Here is a 21,245-nt window from a genome sequence, read left to right on the forward strand (position 1 = left end):
TATATTAGCATGTGAGGCAGGCAAATTTGTTGAAGGCCACCAGGTGTCCAGCAAACATCAGGATCAACAGTGGGATGCCTAGCTCACGTTGGGACTGAGGCAGTAGTGGCTCCTCTCTGCAGAAAGCAACTACAGGTTCAATACCAGCTGAGACAAGGGACCACTTGAAACACTTTCTGAAACCCTGGTAGCCCTTGTAGCATCAGTACAATTTTCTGATTCTAATGGAATGGCTGATGTTGGCCTCCCAGCTGTTGCTCCAGTCTGCGAACTACCAGTTAATGTGTTGTTGTGAGCTTTCTGAAGGGAATGTATTGCATGTAGTTATCTGTTATTGAAATTAACAGCTTGATTTTATTATTAACAACAGCTTTATTTAAAAAAAAAGTGTCCTTGTAAATATGGGTTGTGATGTTATTCTTGCTTCAACTTGATATTTTGAACATATGCACTGAGTAATCCAGGCACACAGATAAATCTGCCTAAGTTCTCAATGATTTCTGGCAGGTAACAGGATCAGAACCAGCCTGGAAGACCAGGCAGGGTACTTCAGCTGACACATAAAGGGTCTGTATGTCATGGATGGGGCCTTCCTGTAATTCTGTTCATATACATTTGTAAAATTATTACACAGACTTATCTAGACTGGTCAGGTTATTTTTCTGGGTGGCACATTTCTTAGGCACTAAGATGTGGGTGAGTTGGTGGGTTTTTTGGTTTGTTTGTGTGTTTTTAGGGGTTTTTATTTTGTTTTGTTTTAATTTGGCAAGCTGGATTTTGGATAAAAACTATACTTTATTAAACATTGGCAATAAAGCATTAATATTTTATTAAAGTTTGTGAAATATGTTAGGTACATTCACTAACTTAAAAAATTATTAAAATTTTTATTTTAATTTATTTAATTATTTTAAATGTAATTTTTATTTTATTGAATTTTATTTATAGGCATTTTATTAGTATTTGGACATTTCCTTATTAGATAACGAAATCCTGAGGAGTAGAATTACCAGTGACATGCTGGAGGACAGAAAATTTTATATGAAAGAAGGAAGGTCATCAACAGATGAACATAGTGTTAGAATATATAGGGGAATGGACTGGAAAGGCTAGGCCTTAGTTTGCCATATTTTGGTAGTGGTAGATGCCACTCACTTCTATCTGGCTCTTAGATGTGACTGGAAACAGGAGTATTAGTTTCTTTCTTTTCAAATTCCCAGGTGAATTTCATCTGTCATTGAGTTAATGCATCTGATGAAAATTGTCCTTTTTCACTTTCTAGCTAGCAATAGCAAAACTAATTAAGGCATAATTTTTTGTACAACAAGAGGTGGAAGTACTGGAACAATGAAAACACAAGGTTTTGTTCTGTGGTGAAGACTGGAAATATGCTTGTCACGAATAACAATGTTTTATAGAAATGAAAGACTATTATGTAAATTTGTATTTGTCAGAGCTGCAAAATGGAGACTAAGTACCAGCTCTGCTGCCAGTGTTATACAGACCTTTGATTATGAAAGGCTGAGTTCTGTAGAGCACACAAGTGCACAAGAGACAGGCTGGTTGGAGAAAAAACTCAAGACTTTTAGTCCCTGTAAAGGCAGTTCATTCAAAGAGGCGTTCAGACTGCTGGGAATATCTATTTCACCCTAGGCATGCTTTTACTGTGTGCTTCACAATAGGGCATAGTTTTAGCAGTCCTCTGAAAATTTTAAATCTGCATGAAACATGGCAAAAGCTTGCAATGACGGTAGGATGGCTTTCAGGAGATCAAAGAGCAGCTTTTAATATTCAAATGCTGTGACTGTGTAGCCATAAAAAAAAAACTCTTAAAATCATTAACCTTAAATTTTAATGGAAAAAGCAAAACCTGTTAGTTCTCCAGACTCTTACAGCAAGATTTCAATTGACTTTGAGGCAAGGATTTTGCTCAGTAATAAAACTATTAACTGATTCAGTCGCTACAGTAATTACTTGTTTGTGTTTTGCTGAAAGGTGATCTAGCAAAGCGGAACATGTCTCTCTACAATTCTCAGTATGATGCCTATGAAGAGCCATCTATGGGTAAATTTAAAATTTAAAAGAAAAAATATGCTATTTTATTAGCTAAAGATTTAATTTTTCTTTTACTATTACAGCATAAATGTAAACACCTTACAATTAATGAAAATATTCATGATTTGCAAAGCTGTGTAAGACAGAAAAAAATATAATTTTTCTATTAGCTGTGTTTCACTTATTCACTTCACCATAATGTGAATTAATCCAACATTAGGCACCAAAACATCAAATGTAATATTAACTACTGGGGGATGTTATTTGCCTCATATGTAATCTTAAATGAAAAAAACCTAATAGAATCCAGCTCACGAGACAACCCTTCACTGACAAAAAGTCAGTGTTAATTCAGGATCTTCCCCTTGATTGAACAAGTCACTGTAGGAAACTGAGTGGAAACAAAATTTGCTGCAGACCTCATAGTGAGGAAATGCTTCCCTAGATGAATAATTCCAGTGTTCATCAGCTCAAAGACGTTGTGGCAAATGTGTGAGGAGAGAAACAAGGTGTCTAAGTACACAAGGTTCACCTCATAAAAGGAGTTCTCAGACAATGATGGGTTGTGTTATCTTCTTTGATGGCTACAGCTGATCCTTCTCCTGGCCCTTCCTTGAATACATTTCCTCCTTGAATAAAAATTATCCAGTGCATGCATAATAAAGAAAAAGAGTAAAATATTCTAAATTGATTTTATTAGCTAATTTAAAATCTTCATAACCTATTTGAGATGTAATTGTCTAAAATACTGTACTCTTAAGAAGTGCTTTTCCAACATTAATAACTGAATTCAAGTTCTTCATCTTCCAGGATAAAAGTTTGAGTGTGCTATTACAAGAAATACAGGATGAGCACAACAAGAGAACTGTTGACACCAAAATCACAGATTTGCTCACTCACCTTTGTTCCAGACTGAGCATCATCCCCAGAGAAATAATTTCTCCATTGTCTTATTTTACAAATTACATCCATACACAAAGCATTCTTTGTTGATACTCTTACTCTATTAACTTCTCATTTGTAAGCTTGTGGTCCCCAAAACAGATCAGAATATCGGTGTTGTGTGTGTCCTTGTGAATCAAAAGACCTTCAGCTCTGTGGGGTTTAACCTGTTTTACTTAAGGGAGGCATGGCTGCAATTGTGTACCAGGTTTTTCCTGTATTTTTCCCACATGACTGTATTTTGAGACTAAAGACAAGTCCATGATGAGCTATGGAGTATGGGAATTTGGTGACTAATGACTTTAATTCTGTCTGCTGTTGTATTGGGTCTGTAAAAAGAGAAAATCTTAGCAGAGCATGTTGTTCAGTAGCAAGGTGAGGTTTGGATAGGGTGATAGGGCCCTTCCAAGTCTTGTGGTACCTGTCTGTCTGAGTTAAATGACACCTAACCTTGGTCAGGCCTGGAAGGACACTTTTTGTTCAAAAAAAGAAAAAAATGTACACGGTGATAAGACCATTTCCTTTCTCACAGTGTCTCCTTTAATGTCAGGCCTGAAATATGAAGTCATTAGGGGATATTAAAACAGTGCTGACAAACTAATTAACAAAAGACATTACGCCGGATGGGCTCAATTTATCCTTTTTAATGGTTCTTATAAATGGGTGCCGCCAATTAAAATTAATAAAGATTTACCAGCGATTGCCCAGCATACACTGTTAAAGAGCTTCACTGAAGGTCGCCTTAAAGTCAGCCTTGTCAAAGCTGCAAGTTCAGCTCCCAACACCAAGCCATGCTGAGCTACCCTCAGTTACATTTTCCCAGGCAGTTTCTCTTTCTTTGTGTTTGGCTGAAGTTTATACACTTATGTCTCTGTCTGTCTAAAATCTCATCCATCTGCCTGTTGACTCTATTAAAAAATATCCCCCCATGCACTATTAGATTTGTCACAGTTTCACAAAGGAGAATCTCAGCAGTCAGTATAATGAAAACTTTGTTATTTCCAAATCTGTCTGTTATGACAAAATCCTTGACTAACAGCTTTCATTTTAAATCACTCTTTATTTTCTTGCTGTCAAATTAAGATACAACAGTGTCCCTGCTTAGGGGAAGAGTATGGATGATTGAGAATGCCCTGTGTGGCTGTTGCTTTGCTCAGTCTAGACCAGACTGAATTCTGCCAGGTCATGCTCTTATGGCTTCCAGCATTTCTCCATGTGTAGGTGATAAGATATTAAAAATATGAACTATGAATGTATCAAGGGAGAAGTCTGCTAGTACCCCAGTGACTAAAACTTGGTGACAAATAATCATTTCTTTGCAATCTGTCCACCAAAGGAAAACAACTAAGAGACTAGCCATGCAGCCACAAGCCCATCTCTGATGTTCTGCCCTCCATTTCTATTTTGTAAGGCAGTGGGGCAGGCAAACTGGCTGAATGCCACCCTTTTTTCACCCTTGATAGAAATGCTGTCAGGAAGACAGTAATTGGATAGATGGAGATGCAGCTGTAGCTTGCGCTCAGCTATGTTGGCAGGTCTGTGCTCATCTCTGTGCCATGGGAATGTAAAAGCTGTAATGGGCAGTAGACAGACTGTGGGAGAAGGGGGAATTGTCTGCTTAAGAACTGAATTCTCTGGCACAATCTTTTGGTGTTGCTGCTATTAAGGATTCCCCAGAAGGCAGCACTAAGAGGCAGCTGCTGTTGTCATCTCATGCATATTTAGGTCTAGGCTGTCAGTGTGAGATGGCAAGACATGCTGATGCTTTTGGAGAATAGCAAACAGTTCCAGATGCATTACTCTTCAGTGCCTGGGAAGCGACTGTGATATGCTGGAAGGAGGACTCCAGAAATTGTATCCTCTGTTTCGTTTGTAAAAACACTGATGAAGCACAATAAATTAACAGTAAAAAAAAAAAAATAAAAGGAAAGAGACCCATGGGAGCAATGCTAAGCATAGTTTTACATGAGCTAGAGAAACAGCTCAACTGATTTTGTGGGAAACCACCTCAGATTGCCACAGCCAGGGCAAAGTGACCCTGCTGGGTAAGTTGATGAAGGTTCAGGGAAATGAGAAGGATTAAATCTCTGACAACTTCAAGAGAGCTGAAGCTTCATGTTGGTGTATAGCTGTAACTATTTCAGTGGAGCTAGTTCCTTACTTTTTTTTACTTTTGCCACTTCATTCCCCCATTTTGAGTATGCTAAGCACATGCAGGGAATCTATACATTATATTCCAGGAGTGAACATGTCCTCCTTGTGAAGCTTAAAGGACATGATAACAGAGAAAAGATTTGCAGATCTTCTCAGCAGGAAGAGAGGGAGGGTGTAGGAAGGAGAGGAAAGAGAAATAGAAGAAATAAAATCTGAAGAGGAATTGGAAAGAAAGTTAAAATGAATCATTGTTACTGAGTAGTCTTTCAAATTGCTCTTAACCCTTGTCTGATATTTTAGTAACTCCTCTAGAGAACACTGATAAATCCTTTTCTCACTTACAAGCAGTATTCTTTGGCAGAAAGGTACATGATTTTTTTCCAATTAGGAGTATGACACATGGGGACTAAGGGTCAAACTTTGGATTTTGGAAGCAAATTCTCTGCTCTATTGAAACAAATCAACTGCAAAATTGTAGGATTAGAAATGTGAGTCCATCCAAGGTTTTTCATAAATGACTTGTGGGTTCAACCTGTCTCAGTTTCTGTATTTATTTCTCTTATATTTGCTGTGTGAAAAGACATCAGACTCAGTACTGGAGCAGAGACAGGGTACAGTGGTACAACAGCAGATGGAAACTCTAAAGCCATTTATTCTAAGTGGAGAAGGGCTAAATCTGTTACCAGGCTTCCTGTAGAGTGAAGCTCTCATCTATGGCTATATCTGATGATTTCAAAATACATCTCATTACAGAGCTCTCTGAACTCCTCTTGAGTTGACTAAATACCTGAAAGCCCCAGTGGATGCAATGGCTATGGGACCAGTTACCCAACACAAATTCTCTGTTGGTTTGTCTAGTGAGTCTGTGTTGAAGTTGATGACAAGAAGGTATTTGCACACCACTTCAGCATTGGTTTTAGTATTATGCAGAGTCTGTACTTTTCCTATTTCACATGTTTAAAATATCTTTTTCTGTAGTGTTGCAAATATCCTTAAAACAAGAATTTTGTTGAATCCAGTTACTACCTTGTGTCCTATTACACTTAATGTCATAGGACTATAAATTGTTTACTGTCTCACAGTAAAACTTTGATACAGCTATTTGTGGCAGAGGTCTTAATCTTTGCAAATCCCCTTAAATGTCTTTTCCTGTGCTACACTAAAATAAGCACAGTCTTTTAAGCTTGTAATGCCTAATAATGATGCTTAGAACAAAGATTATCTTCAGATAATTAATTTTTCCTCTTCATTTTTCTTTTTTCTATTTCTGATGCATATGTAAGCAAGAGATTTGTAGTGTCCCTGTAAGCTATTCAGTGTTTGCTATTCACTTTTAATGTTAATCTGGAGAAGGGAAAATGAAGAATGCATCTTCTAATTCAAGAAATATTCAGCTAATGGCAAGAATTGTATTTTGTGTGTTAAGACTTCTCTTACCTGATCCCCTACCCATCCTGCAACAGAGGATGTTACATTTTTTTCTAGCTTTGTACTACTCAATCTTCTTTAATTTCCAGTTGCTTTGCAGGTTTGCTTGAGCTAGATCCCCACTAAAATATCAAGTTTAACAGGCAGAAAAAACAACAGGTGAAAACAAAGTGAAAAGCAGCAAAGCATTGTGAGTTCAAAAAGTCTAAATAGCAGGAAAGAAAATAGAATGTGAGAGATTTCACTGTGTTATCAAGTTTTGTTCCTACAAACAGTGGCTATTCTGGAACTTCTTGGCTTCATCTCCCACAGTGTGTAGAGCTGGGGGCCCATAGTGATTAACGGTGGCAGATCTCTCAGTACTCCTTTGGATCTTCGCATCCTCATGGGCCATGTCACCTAAACTCCTTGGCATCCTGGAATCTTCTCATGCAATGAACATACAAAGCCCCCTGCTATTCAGGAACAGTCATATATAAGCTTCAGTCTTCTCTGGCTTGAAAGTTTGCTTGTGTACCTTTGGGTATGAGCTCTAATCCTCCCATATGCAGTGACTGCCAACCAGACTTTTTCAGGGAGTGTTAGGGGGGAATAGTGGGGTATATGTGCTGCAACCTGGTTCCAGGCTACTAAGGTTTTCATTTTCCTCAAACAACCCTGCACTGAGGGATCACCAGCTTTTGCCTGCACTCTTGATGTACAGTACATTAATCGTGCCCTCCCTAATTCCTGCTTCAAGATAAATCTCTTGCGCTCCCATTATTGGGCTAATTGCTGTGGATTATATGGCAGTCAGTTGCTCTTTGGCAGGGAAAGATTAATGGAGGACACTTCCTTTGTTTTGGTTTCATTTGCTAATTGCTGCATGGAGAGGTGGTTATGTTAATTCATCCTCTCCCCCTGTTAGATAGCGGGGTTTTGTTTAGCATGTGCTGGGAGAGGAGTAGTTGCCAGGAATCCTAAATGTTTCTTTGTCTTGCTCTGTGGATTTGGGATGGTTTTAGCAATTCATAGACATAGTGCTCATATGTTTATATGCTTTTTCTATGTTTCCAGGCATAGGATGTGCTAATTATAGGTGCACAAAATGAGGAATAAAGAATTTTCTGCATTTTTGGTAGGGGCTGAATCATCTGGTTGTTTGTACCTCTGTCAGCCTCATGGCAGGAAGTCAGGACCCCACTGAAAAACCTGGGCCCTTTAATTGAGCATGTATATCATCATTCTGGCCCCTGGACAGGAGGCAGAGCCTGTGAGCAGCTATGCACGTGGGAATTGAGTGTTGTTATTAGTTTTGTTTTTATTAGGTAATTTAAAAAACAACTGTCACCAAGTGTGCAGTTTTCTCAGCTTTAGATAGATATAGAGGCCTGAGAGAGCTGGACTGATAATTAAGCCATTCACACTTGTTAACCAGAAAGGAGTCCAAGCCAGTCACTAGTGAGTGAAAATTGCTGCCATCTGTTGCCTGTTCTTTGGATTTTGCAAAGTGTCTGGATGTCACTCTTTCCTGCTGAGACAGATGTTTCCCACTGCACATCTGCAGTCCAGGATTTGTGCTAAATGCCACCCTCACTGCAGCAGAGATGCCTCAGAACAGAGATTTTATTTGAGTAACAACTAAAAGGCATAGTTGTGAGGAATCTGCCCAGTGCCTTCTATAATTTAATTGCTCTATGAATAAATGAGACCCCTCAGTCACCAGAGTTATCAGCTTGACAGTTTTTACTAGAATAAAATTCTTTTGATCCAGCGGCTGCAGCTATTAATTTAGGGATCCAGACATAAAGTCTTTATTATAGAAGACTGCCAGTCTTTTTGCCAAGAAACCTGTCAGCCAGTCCTCTTAGTTATGGGAAGATGAACAATCTGGCCATCTTTAGATCTGGATGTTTCAAAGACCTTTAAATTGAGCACAATAAAATCAACCATGGATAGTGACAGAAATAATTACGCTAAACAATTTATGTTTCTGATTGTTTGAAGCAAAATGGAAGGAGAGGACTTAGTTACCTTTGGACTTATAAACTCTAATTATTATTATTATTATTATTATTATTATTATTATTATTATTATTATTACTATTCCAGTGGAAGCCTGTCTTCACTTTATAAGAGTATAGAGCATACTTACCTGCTCCAGACTGTTCACTATTTTCCTATTGCTATGAAAACATCCTCTTTTTGATAAACTCCTCAGAAGGAAACATTCTGGGGCCTCTCGCAATTTTGTTGCTCCATTGTTATTGATATTGTTTCAAGGTAGGCTCCCTGCATTATGTCACTGGCAATTTCTGCTGTGCCTGTGTTACTTTTTGCATACTTTTAAATCTTCTTCCCATTGCTGTGAGCTTAGCCTACAGAGGATTTTCTTGGCTGAGCAGTAAAATTCCACTTCCTATAATGTCCATACTTCAAATAACCATGCAATATCATATCGGATCTTGGATATTGCTGGATTACAAGTTAGCACTCTTCAGGCACTTCCTTGATCTTCTTCAAAACAACCATAATTTTGTGTTCAGAGTGCATCCTGTATGCAAACTGTCAAAATTGCTTTGTGTAGGTCTTCAAACTGTATCTCATGTCTCCCAGGAGGATGCTGATTTCAAGAATTTGCCAGGAGGTTTTAAGACATGGCCCTGTTTCAGGTCTCTCAGAAGATGGCTGGGCAGGCTAAGCTCTGCTCTGTTATAAAGAGTTCCATTTGGAGTGCTTGGAACTTCTCCCATGTCAGGTTGACAAACTTCAGCCTCCAGCAGGTTTCTTGGTATAAGGCAGTCATTGTCTGGAGTGTGAAAAGTGGTTTTCAGAAATCTCTTCACAGCTACTGAGAGCATTAGAATTTACCACTCATAATGTAGCTGGGAAAACTGCTTTATTTTGCCATGTATATCACTGCTAGAATGTTTCTGTAATTGTGAGTGAGGGTGGGGGAAATACGAAACATTACAGGATGTTTCATGTTAGAAATGAGTTGAGATAGGCTGTGACTAAGAGAGTTTTACAGTGGGTGTCTGAGAGAAGGCCCACTATGAACTAAGTCATGTGGAAATGATTCCAAGACACTTAATGTATTTTGCAATTCATAATACTTATTATCCATGGCTTTCAAAGCACTTTCAAGGAAGGTTAATGCTGTGAGAAGCCTTTAACACAGGCGTTGCTGTTTTGCATGGAATAAACTCACAAAATCACAGAATGTTGAACAGGGCAAGCTGACTGAGAAATGCAGAAAGGAAGGTTGGTTAGGAAATGATGAGGCTGAGCTCCTCAGATGATTAAACAAGCTGCAGTGCACATGGTACTCATTTGCTCCAAATAAACTGATTTTGCCCCAGCAGTCCTAGCTCTTAGTTTATGTCTAAACTCTGCCTATTACTCCCTACTGTGAACCACCAATGAAACAATTGCAAAGCTAGATAGGGGAGATGCAGTTCAATAGCAGGGAACAATAGCATCAACACACCAGGACCTCTTCAACCTAAGGGATGCGACAGTCAGAGGCCTGTGAAGACTCTTATGGCCCTAAGAACAACAGACAGCTTTGCCATCGTGGCACGGAAGCCATGAAGCCTAAAGGTAAAGTAGCTAGTGCTCCCTTGAAATAGCAAAGAAAAAAATGTGCTACAGTGACCTAGCACTTAGCTAGAAGTGGCCTTTATTGTGCACATGTGTGTACATCTGATGGTTTAAAATTAAAAATTATAAATTTTTAGTGCTGTACTGGAAACATGAGCTTGCAACACACGTTGCTACTGGGAATATGGCAGGAATATGGCTGCTACTGGCCTGGCATACACCAGTCATCTGGAAAGTAGTTCTTGATGAAACATCATTGGCAGCAAATTCACCAGGAGAGTGGAAATGATTTCCATAGGCCACAGAATGAAAACCAATCATGCTAAAACTATTGGTCCCAGTTCCTGGTAGTTTCTGATAAACTTGAAAGCTGTGTTAAGGGAATGGGGTTTAGGACATTTAGTCACATGTCTCTACTACTTTGCCAGCTGTTGTTAGTTCTAGTAATAACTGATTCCTCAGGGTGACTTTCCTGATCTCCTAATCTTTTAATTAGCCAGAACTGATAACAAGGAGGTGACCTCTATAGACAGGGCAATGGAAATTATACTGAATCCCAAACAGAGGGAAGACTTACACTATTTTAGAGTTGAAAACTGTTATTATTTAAGGTATCGTTCATTGTTCAGAATGTGCCATTTCCCCTGTGAAATTAAACACAGGTGCAGGACACAAGCATGCAGCTTTGAAAGACATATAAGATATTATTAATGTACATGCTACAGGAACAGATAATGATAAGCCCATGCATACCCACAGTACACAGACATTTTATTTGTGCCCTGTGTAGAAGAAATACCATCTGTAGCAACGGAGGGATGGGGGTTTTTGACAAAGTCTGCTAACTGCACTGGATGTTTGGACTTCCTCTGCCTTCCTTCCTGATTCTGTGCTAAAATTTGCCTATTCACTTCATGTAGAGATGAATCCCAGTGTTTGTTGAGAAGTCACTGGAATCTAAGCACATGCTTTTGATGAAGCTGGCGCTGAATACCTAAAAAAAGGAAATCTGTCTCTCCCATAATGCTCTAGATTATTTCATCTTCCAAGCCAGCTTCCACAGGAAGTGAGCAGCTGGACATCCTCCTTTCCAAGTCAAAGAACCCACAGAAACTGGTACCTGCTCTCTGCTGTGCAGGTCACATTCTCGTGGATTCTTGTAAACTAGCAACCTTGTAAAGCAGGACCCAGCTAATATTCTCTCAGTAAGGAAGGTAGCCTAGTGTTTTCAAACAGTGGGTAATACACTGTTATGTACCTATCAATATGTAAGAGAACATAACAGAAAGGGATGTACTTTCCAGACTTCTCTGTTTTCTCTTTGAAAATAAAAAGAAAAATCTGGGCAAGGAAATGTAGAAATTATTATCTTGGTATATTTCTACCTCTAAAGAATGTGATGGGTGTTTCAGGTAGTGTTCTCCTCACTGAGGAGAGACCTAAGGGCAGATATGGAGTCATATGAAGCCATTTTACTTCTCTAGCAGTGTTGCTGCAGCTACGGCTTTGCTTATCATGGCTGTAGATGGCTGTTGTACAGCTGAGATGTACCACATCTCACCAGCTGCTGCCATGGGGGAGCCCATTCCCAAGGCTCAGCAATATCTGTGCCTTATTAGGCTAGAAGTGCAGGATGTATGGGAAACCCCTTTATGTTATAGTACTTTATCTTCCAAGGAGAGTTGGTGGCGAGCACGCAGAAGGCAGACAGGGAACTCAGTGGTGAGTCTTTCATGGCAGGATGTGGAGGATACTAGGAGTTTTGAAACGGATCTGTGGAGCTTTTGTTTTTCAGCCATTCCTATCAACCTGTGTTTTAAACAATTGTTAACAGTAAGCTAGTTGGGTTGTACACATCCAGTGAGGTGGAATGCCTGTGTGTTAGTTATTCTTTTGATTTACTTGCTCATGCAGAGGAGGTAGAGATGAGCCATGACTACATGGGTCCAGTCACTACAGAACCACAAGACAGATTGACCCTTACCCTAAAGCTGTTATAGTTTATATGTAACTGAGTTGATTTTTAGAAGAAAATTATGACTTGTCACAAAGTATTTGAAATACTTGAAAATTCTTCCAGCTCTGTAAAATATATGGAATTATCAATGGAGATTATAATTCCCAGTTGTGTAAAACCTTGGGTGATTATTAGGGCCTGACTGTGGGAAATTATTTAGAGCATGGTAGTTAAGGGAGCATAAGCAAAGCAGTTCCATAATTTCCTATAGTTTCAAAAGGAATGCCATAAAAAATTAACTTTGTTGCAAAATGAAATTTAAAATGCAGAATTCAGTGAGGCAATATCCTTAATAGAGGCCAGAAGGGTCATATCCATTGATTTTAATTTTTCTCCATGGCAAGTTGCCATCTGAGAATACTGTCATGTCCCAAGCTGAATTCAGATATAGGGAGTTTGCAAATTCATTTAATCAGTCTGTAATTATTGATTTGGTTTCAGAGGGGAATGTATGGTCAGTGAAATAACTGGCTTGCTGTGGTTTCTGTTCTCCTCCCAGAACCTAAGGGAAGACCATGATAGCCCAAGATTATGGCCAGAATATTTGTCTGGCTGTTTACAATGACTGCCCTGTCTTCAATGATTCCTGCATTGCAATAAGGAACAAAAAAAGATTTCTTGTTCTCATACATGTTCTTTTCACTTGCTTGAACCCTCAGAAAGAAATTTCCTCCAATACAGCAGCTGGCAGGTGTCCAAAATGGATTATAACCAGAACCACTACCCCAAGAGAGTATCTGCCCTTTCTGGGAAACAGAAAATGCACATCAATCAGAAAAGCACACACAAAAGGCAAGCCATAAAATGTTAGTAGGCCTGACCACAGATGAAGATTTCTGGCCTTGATACAAATTTAACTATGTCATGCAAAATCAGTTCTTGAGCTTCCAACTCATCATAACCAACAAATTCATCTTGGGTAGATGCACCTCTTCCAGCTTGTGCAACAGGATAAACCCTACTGTTCTTAAGCTGTCTGTGGCTCATTTCCTTGACTGATCCTGTTCCTGTCATCAGTTCTTTGGAACAAGTTTACAGAAATAAAAATATGTGGACAGAAAATGTAGTGCTGACACAGTGTCTAAGTACCAAGTACTTAGTTTTCTGTACTAAGTACTAGTACTAAGTAGTAGAAGTACTAAGTTATCTGTAAATGAGTCAACAGAATCCTACAGACCTGTCAGATTAAGACTGGACAGATCAGTGAGCCCGAGAGAAGAGAATACAAAGGAACATAAAATGTCCAACAGAAATTTGCTCACACATATTTTAAGCCAAAACTGAAGAAAGAAATTCGGAAAGATGTAGTGAAAAGATGATGCTTGTAAACAAATAGAATTGAGGTAAAGAGTGAGAGGGAAATATACCTACTTATACTGTAAGGAAGTTATAAGGGAAGGGAATAGTAGATTCTTCAGTAAATTAAAAGGATGCTATTAGCTGAGGGTATCACTACATCTTTTTCAAGTCACACAGACAAAGCATCAAACAGACAAAGTCTTCTTAAAGACTAACAATGTGTGATCAGTCTACACAAAAGACAGAAAAGAGTTCCCAACAATCAATGTAACTGCTAATAAAGTAGCACAGCCTAAATATATTTAGGCTTTATTTAAGCATCAGCTAGTGCTTGCACATAGATAATATGGACGATGGGATCTTTAGGTGAAGAATCTGGGGTCTGCAGTAAAAGTGAATGGCTCCAGTGAGGAATTCTGAGTGTCTGTTTTTACAGAGCATTCATCTTCAAACTGTTTTGATCTTCTGTCCCCATCAATAAAAAAAAAAAATAAAAATTGAGCATGCTCCACAAAGCCTAGTAGTTAGTTCCTTAATCTGCTAAACGCTGAAGGAGTTGCCTGATTTTCTTAGCTGATGCATGCCCCTTGCTTCAGCTGGGATGAAACCCAAGGTGGGCCATGCTGTGCTGGAGACACCATAAGGCCAAGGGAGACACTAGGGAAGAAAAGTAAACTAGTAAGATTGATGTCTCCAGAGAAAATTCAACTCTCAGTGCTTAGATACCCACTGCTTGAATTGATTCTTGGAGTCCCCTCCCATTGTTCGGGTGGATGTTTGCTGGGAAGTGTTTTCACTGTTCTTGGAGTCTATGGAGGAATGAAAATTATTTTTTCTAACAGATAACAGTTTGGACACAAAAACAACCATTTCCATCTGGCTGTAAATGAGGTACTTAACCTTTCAGTAGAACACTTATTTTTGATGTAAAATACTAAATCATTCAACCTGTTGCTATTAAAAGCTTGACAGTTTAAGATACAGAATCAAGACATTTCTGGAAGCTGGAATTTTCTCTCTATAAACTGTTCTAGTCTTGGACATGTATAATTTGTAATTTTTCAGTATGATTTGAAAAATACAGTTCTTCATTTTTTTAAATCTGTTTAATAAAACTCATGTATTTTTGAGTTATGTGATGGCATATTTAATGTTTAGTGATACTGTGATTTCATTTTAACTGCCAGCTATCTGAAAGATGCATCTAAGTGATTTCAATGGCTCCTTTTATCTGGGAGATCAGGCTGTCACATAGCAAAAGTTTAATTTCCAGTGTGTTTACATGGATAGGCAAACCCCTTTTTTCTTGTCTTTCCTGTGTGCCAGGGATCAGGAAGAATGTTAGTACTTAGTAAGATCTCTCAGTTGTCTGGAGTAAAGAAAGGAAATGGCCTCTGTATTTGTTCTTCTCAATTGACTTCTGTTTTCCTGAGTAGAAGTTTAAAAATCCATTGCAAATCAAGAATTTTCTCACTGTTGAGCAACATGTAATTCCAGGAAGATTAATGTAATCCATCAAATTAATTCTCTTGTTCTTTGGATTAACAAATTTAGCTAAAATCTAATTTCTTAGTCCAATTTTATTTCCAGTCCAGGGGTTTGCAAGGTTATATGGATTCAGTATTCAATAAGATTGAAGACTTATACTGAGGAACAGGAAATATAATTTTTAATCTATTTTAATCTTGTTAAATCTATTTTAATCTTATTCAAAATTTTACATTTTGAATTTCCATGGAAATACTGATTTTATTTTGGTGTTCATTGCCTTTTAAAATTTTATTTATTTATTTATTTATTTACAAATACATACATGCTGGTATACTCTGTATGATAGTTCCCCTGACCAAGAGGATAGATTATACCTATACCAGTCTGAGTCAAGCAATAGTGTAATTTAATGTGTACCCATTTAGGATTCTAATTTTTGCATTTTATTATACTAAAAATCATAGGTTCATTTTTTATCAGAAGATTAATTTGTGTCACGATCTAATTGGATTGAAATTCAAATTCAATTAAAATGCACAAATAACTTTAATTTTTTTTTTGTTAGGTTTTTTTTTTTTGTTACCTATCCAGACTGTTGGGGGTAGTTTTACTTTAAGCTTAAGAAAATATTTTTTACTGAAAACTGAGTATTAAAAATCCATCTATACTTAGGGAATTGAACAGGTTGTTTCTGTTTGTTCATGTCTTTTGGTATTTTAAACTAGCTTAATTTCCACTCTCACATGTTTTTTTCTTAATATTTAGTAAAAGAAAAAGAAACTTTCCTGTCTTTTCAGCTCCCAATTGATTTTTCAGCTTTCAGTGAACAAGTCTTTGTACTGAACTAGCTGAATAAACCAAAACATTTCCCTGTACTAAGAAAAAGGCTCCCGTTGTCAAAATAAGATTCCTTATCTTTTAACAAGCCATGAATCTAGAAGTTTGGACAGTGGGTTATGTGAATTTAGTGGTTTGGTTTAAAGTGCCAACTGAGAACCTGTACTACTTGCTCTTTTCAAGCTGATTTTTAAACAGGTTATTTAAGAAAAACCCAAAAGGGAACATACTTCTGCACTTCATCTGCTTTGGTTTACAGTCCAACAGAAGTTTAAATTACCTATATTTGTAATGTTTCCTGCATGTCCAGTGACAGCAGCAGTGGCTGACAAAGGAGCAGGTACTGAGTAGGTTACATGCATACATATTATCCTGTAAACAGTAAAAATGTAATCTCCCTCCCACTACTGCTGGAAGATAGATATTCATAATTTCATTCTATTCTTTCTGCCTAGAGGTGAGTGTACTTTTTTCTAAGCTAATTCTAGGGTTTTTTTTTTTCCCTCTTCATTGTGGAGCATGAGAATAGATTAAGGAAGCCCATTACACACTGAAAGTCTTGGTTTGGTCAAAAATTAGATTAGAATTAGTGTGAAGGTATTTAGGTACTAAATGGTACAAATCCTGACTTGCAAAACCAGCCCTAGACTGACCACTCCAGTGTCTCTTCAGCTATTCTAAGATGAATCTTGTTCATTCTGAGAGGCCATGTTCAGGTTTTCTTAAAATGCAGCCTGCATCATTCTTTGCTTTTTATCACTTGTAAGGCCATCCTCTTGCATTGTCACAATACTGCTATGTGAATTTAGTTTTATTTGCTCTCTCTGTAAATTTCTGCTGTCAAACAGCTGACAGCAGGACCCAGCCATGAGTCTTGTGGAGTAATCCCAGGAGATGAATGGCTGTCCCTCTGTTTCACACAGGAATGTCTGTACTCCTGTACGTGGGGTACATGCATTGTACTGTGAACCCCCTCTTCCTTCCTTCTGGGTTCCACTTTTGTCCAGGGGTCTTCCTGCTTCCAGGCTGACTACTCCCTGTGAGTATGTAACATTGGTTTATTTTTTTTTCCCCCACAGCTCCCTTTGAATTCTCTCATTTAATGCCTGGAGCTCTTTTCAGTCAGATATTCAGTCAGCAAAATTTATGACTACATATTGCTTTCCCTTAAGTTTTTCCTGTAGATGTGTTTAAAGCGTGGTTTGAAGGAAATCAGGATGGTGACTCTTGCTCTTTTTATGATGAATAAATGTCTCCCATTCACAAAAAAAAAAAAAAAAAAAAACACGACAAAAAAACCCACAAACGTGTTCTCCCCTCTCTCCCTACTCCCAAAAAAAAGCCTGCATCCTTTGCTGTATTTCCTACGGAAGGGCTCTTTGGAGAGGTCGAAAACAGGGAGCTTTCGCCATCCTTCATAACAGAGTTGTTGAAGCCTTTTCATCCTAAGCAACAAACCCACTTTACTGCGTTTTTCAGTGCTGCTCAGAAGCACGCCGAAGTTGGAGCCGTGCGCCTCCGCTGCCGAGGAGAAGCGGAAGGAGCAGAGCCCGGCTCCAGGGCTGCTCGCAGCGAGGGCGCGCAGCTCCCGCGGGCCGCCCGGGGCTGCTCCTGCCGCTCGGCCTCTGCCCACGGGGCGGCGCCAGAGCACCGCGCTTGCCTCGGCTCCCGCGGAGCCCCCGGAGAGCCGCGGGCAGGGCCGGCCTTCCCCGTGCCTCGCTGCAGCCCCGCTCTGCCGGCCGAGCGGCGGCCTGGGGGCAGGGCCGGCCTTCCCCGTGCCTCGCTGCAGCCCCGCTCTGCCGGCCGAGCGGCGGCCTGGGGGCAGGGCCGGCCTTCCCCGTGCCTCGCTGCAGCCCCGCTCTGCCGGCCGAGCGGCGGCCTGGGGGCAGCGTTACAGGAGGAGGGGACAGCGGGAGCCGCTGACGGCCCCGCCGCTGGGCTTTCGCCGCCTCCCGGCGCGGCGGTTCTGCGGCTGCCCTGCTCTGCTCCCTGCGGCGTCGCAGGTGTCGAGCCCGGGGTTAGGGAATGCTGCGAGCTCCGGCTGCAGCCCTGCATTTGTTACCTGGCGGCTGGGCAGAGAGAAGCCGAATAGGATAGCATGTCTTCCCTGGAAGGTTTGTCACGTCGCCCCACGCAGTACTCGGGTGCTGCCTTCAACCACCACCACCTCTCAGGGTACCAACCGCCTCCTGCCAATTTCTTCTTCCGTGTTTCGATGCCACATTTAAAAATTACTCAGAAATCTGGAAGAGCTTTTTAAAGTAATGTCTTTAAACAATCTTCCTTTTCATCTGAGATTGGCAGACACTTAGTGAAGACCAGTCCAGGATCCCAAGGGGGTGAATCCACTGTGCAACCATTTCGTGTTGATTATGGTACAGACTCCTAGAAATCTATGTGGTATGAGTCTGGCCCACGTTACTCCTGTAGCTCTACGGGATGACAGCTGGGAGAGCCTGATTCTGCGCGATGTCTGAATGTGATAGATCATATGTATCTTGGCTACTTTGAGGACCAGTGCACACTGGAAAGTACAGTGGACGTCTTTGAAAGTCACTGTCTTATGGTTTCCCTCCATTAAATGCCACCGTTTTGCTAAGCAGCGTGCCTGTTGCCATCAGTTTAGTGTACAGCAGCTAGCATGGTGGCAAGGCACAAGGAGGTGCTGGTGGATGGTCTTGTAGGGCAAGGTGGCAAGGGAATCCTTGATTTCAGTTTGGTCCTATGTGTAACTGTGGTAGGGAACTGATCAGGCCTTTGCATCTGAGGGAGGTTGAATAGAAGACAAGCTAACATAAAATGTATTGATAAAAGTCTTTCTTATTGCATGAAAAAATGTTGGTGCTCAGGCTCCACAATCTTTGCCTCCAGTGACATTGCCCAGATGGTGCAGCTCAGAACACCGATGTTCCTGCCGGTGCTGGCGAACAGGCTGAGCTCAGAGCTGGCTTTAGCCCATTGTATTCTTTGCCTTCTCAGATCTAAATTGCTCTGTGGATCATAAGGGAGTGTGGGAGCACCTGGGAAAAAAGCCATCCCTGGACACTAGTGCAGAGTGTAAAAAATAGATGGCATGTTAGTGAGAAAGCAGCTTAGAAGTTGTGGTGTTGAAGAGTACATACTTGTACTTGCTTGCATAGAAGTTGATAGCTCAAGCAAGGTTGTGGGTGGCTTTCTGTAATGTGTCCAAGCACCACTGCCCTCTGTCTTGCTTTCTCTCTCAATGGAAGGTATTGTTCCCAAATCCTTGCTGTATTGCCATGTAGTAACAGATGGTCATGGAAATGCTGAGTATTCAGATACAGCAGAGTAATAGAATCATTTAATGTCTTGATGTAAATGCCAAAAGATGCAGAGACTACAGCAGTGAGGAGTGGGAAGGGCAGTTTGGGGCTTCAAGCTTCCTACAGGAGCTACCTGATGACACCAGTCTATATAGTTTTGAGGCCCCCCAGGAAACTGAGAAACATGCTGAGAGATTGAAGTCCAGAGTATAGGTTTCTATTCAGGGGATAATTCTCACAGAAAACTCTTTTGCTGTCTGGCGCATGAACCCTGATATCCTGCAATGCTGTAGTATCTTTCTCAGAGCATCCCAAAGTACTCAGCTAAATTTTTAAATGTCCCACTGTCTTACTAGTTGGTCCAGAGTTTGAAGTCCTGACTGACTGATGGGGGCCCCAGGGCATAGAACTAGGTTACAGGATTGTTGCAAGGTCATTTATTAGTTCCCATTTGCTGGCTTAAAACTTTAAAGGTTTTATAAAGCTTTGGAGCTTAAATCCCTTTTCAATTCTCTGTCTCTGTGATTTTTGCCTTTATTTTTTAATGCAAACCTATTAAATCTCTTATGGGCAGCCTTTTCTGTTTGTAGAAGATCACATAACCTAACTCATGGTGGGAGGAGGCTTCCAAAGCTGTACATGCTAGATAAAAATCCTGCTGAGTTTTGTGTATTTATTTAACCTCTGCAAAACCTGACACATGCCGAAAATACTTTCGTCCTATGTCTGAAAAGAACAGTGTGTTTGTGAGCCATGTGAGGATCCATTGGTGCTTCTGGTTCATTAGTTGCCACAAGTGAGTGTTTAACTACATTCAAAATGAGAAAATCCTTTAAAATAAGCAAATCAGGGGTCTTAGGAAATCTCTGAATTACTGATACTAGCTTTTGTTCCTTTGGGGTATTTCTTTACTGTTTCAAGGACTGTAAGATCACCTGGAGAAGATTCACCCTCGATATGGAATGGAAGACAGCAAGGGAGGCTGCAATTTCCTATTAGTACTGTTTGGTGGTGCCTTTGGGAAAGACGGTATTACCACATATCTCTTCTCTTGCGCTTCTTCCATTCCCAGCCACGCTGTGACTGCACCATGCCCTGCCTTTGTATGCCAGAAGTCAAAGAAGAACAAGGGAGTAATGGGAAATCTGATATGGAAGTCAGTTGCTAAAGAATAGGGTTATAATTAATGCCAGTCGACATAGTTTTATGGAAACTAGGTCTTGTCAAACAAACTTGATCTCAATAATGTAATCTCAAAAATGGATTGTTAAAGGCAATTGTATAGATGTGAGCTCATAAAGCATTTGACTTAGTACTGTGTGATAGTCTGGCTAAAATTTTAGTATTACATGATATCAGTAAAGTGCCTGTTAAATGGATTAGGAACTGGTTAGTGAAGAGAGCTCAAAGGCATCATTTGTGGGAAGTATCACTGAATGAGAGAGTGTCCAGGGGATTTGGCAAGAACTGATATCAAGTTCAGTGCTATTCAACAGGTTTGTCCATGATTTAGAAGTAACTATCAACCACAGCTGAGTGTTAAGTTTTGCAATGTCACAAGATAGGGTGATAAATAATGAGAAAAACTATAATATAAAGTGATTAGCATCACAAGGAAAGTTAATTCTACCAAAATGTGTATTAGCAGTCATGTTCAAAGTAATACACTTGGGAGCAAGTATCTTTCAGTCCTCTATTCTGTAGCTTTATATTAAAAAAAAAAAAAAGCTATTGCATTCCTTTGAGTTGACCACAGGATCAGGAAGTGGGAGGGCTCTGTAACCTATGTATATGGCACTGACAGACTGCTAGCAGAATGTTGCATATACCTCTAGTTTGTAGTTCTTAAAGGAAAGTAGAAAAACTGAAGAGATCAAAGCAGAGGAACCAAGATGATTTGGAATGAGAAAATACATCTCAGTTAGTTTAAAAAACATTGAGAATGGTAGTGCAGAGATACCTTAATGGAGAAAAAAATGCCAGGTGCACTTTTTCCCCCCCATGATCAGAGGACCCTTTCAGGACAACAGGAATGAACAGTTGGAACCTAGAATAATTTCTGTTAAAATTGCTAGAGAAATTTATATTGAAATAAGGTACATTTCTTTCAATAGAAGAATGAACAAATATTGGAAAGACTTAAAAGGATGCTTTTA

General features: G+C 39.8%; 1 protein-coding gene and 1 long non-coding RNA gene across 5 annotated transcripts in view; both read left to right on the forward strand.

The window, feature by feature from the left end:
- Positions 1 to 21,245, forward strand: part of ANGEL1 (angel homolog 1) — a 154,130-nt gene that overhangs the window by 52,041 nt on the left and 80,844 nt on the right. The gene's annotated exons all lie outside the window — the stretch shown is intronic.
- LOC137475462 (uncharacterized) lies at positions 19,772 to 20,886 on the forward strand. Its single transcript, XR_010999907.1, has 2 exons — positions 19,772 to 19,885; positions 20,011 to 20,886. It is a non-coding gene; the product is annotated as an uncharacterized lncRNA (long non-coding RNA).

The sequence above is a fragment of the Anomalospiza imberbis genome, chromosome 6 (assembly GCF_031753505.1).
Source record: "Anomalospiza imberbis isolate Cuckoo-Finch-1a 21T00152 chromosome 6, ASM3175350v1, whole genome shotgun sequence".
Classification (NCBI taxonomy): domain Eukaryota; kingdom Metazoa; phylum Chordata; class Aves; order Passeriformes; family Viduidae; genus Anomalospiza; species Anomalospiza imberbis.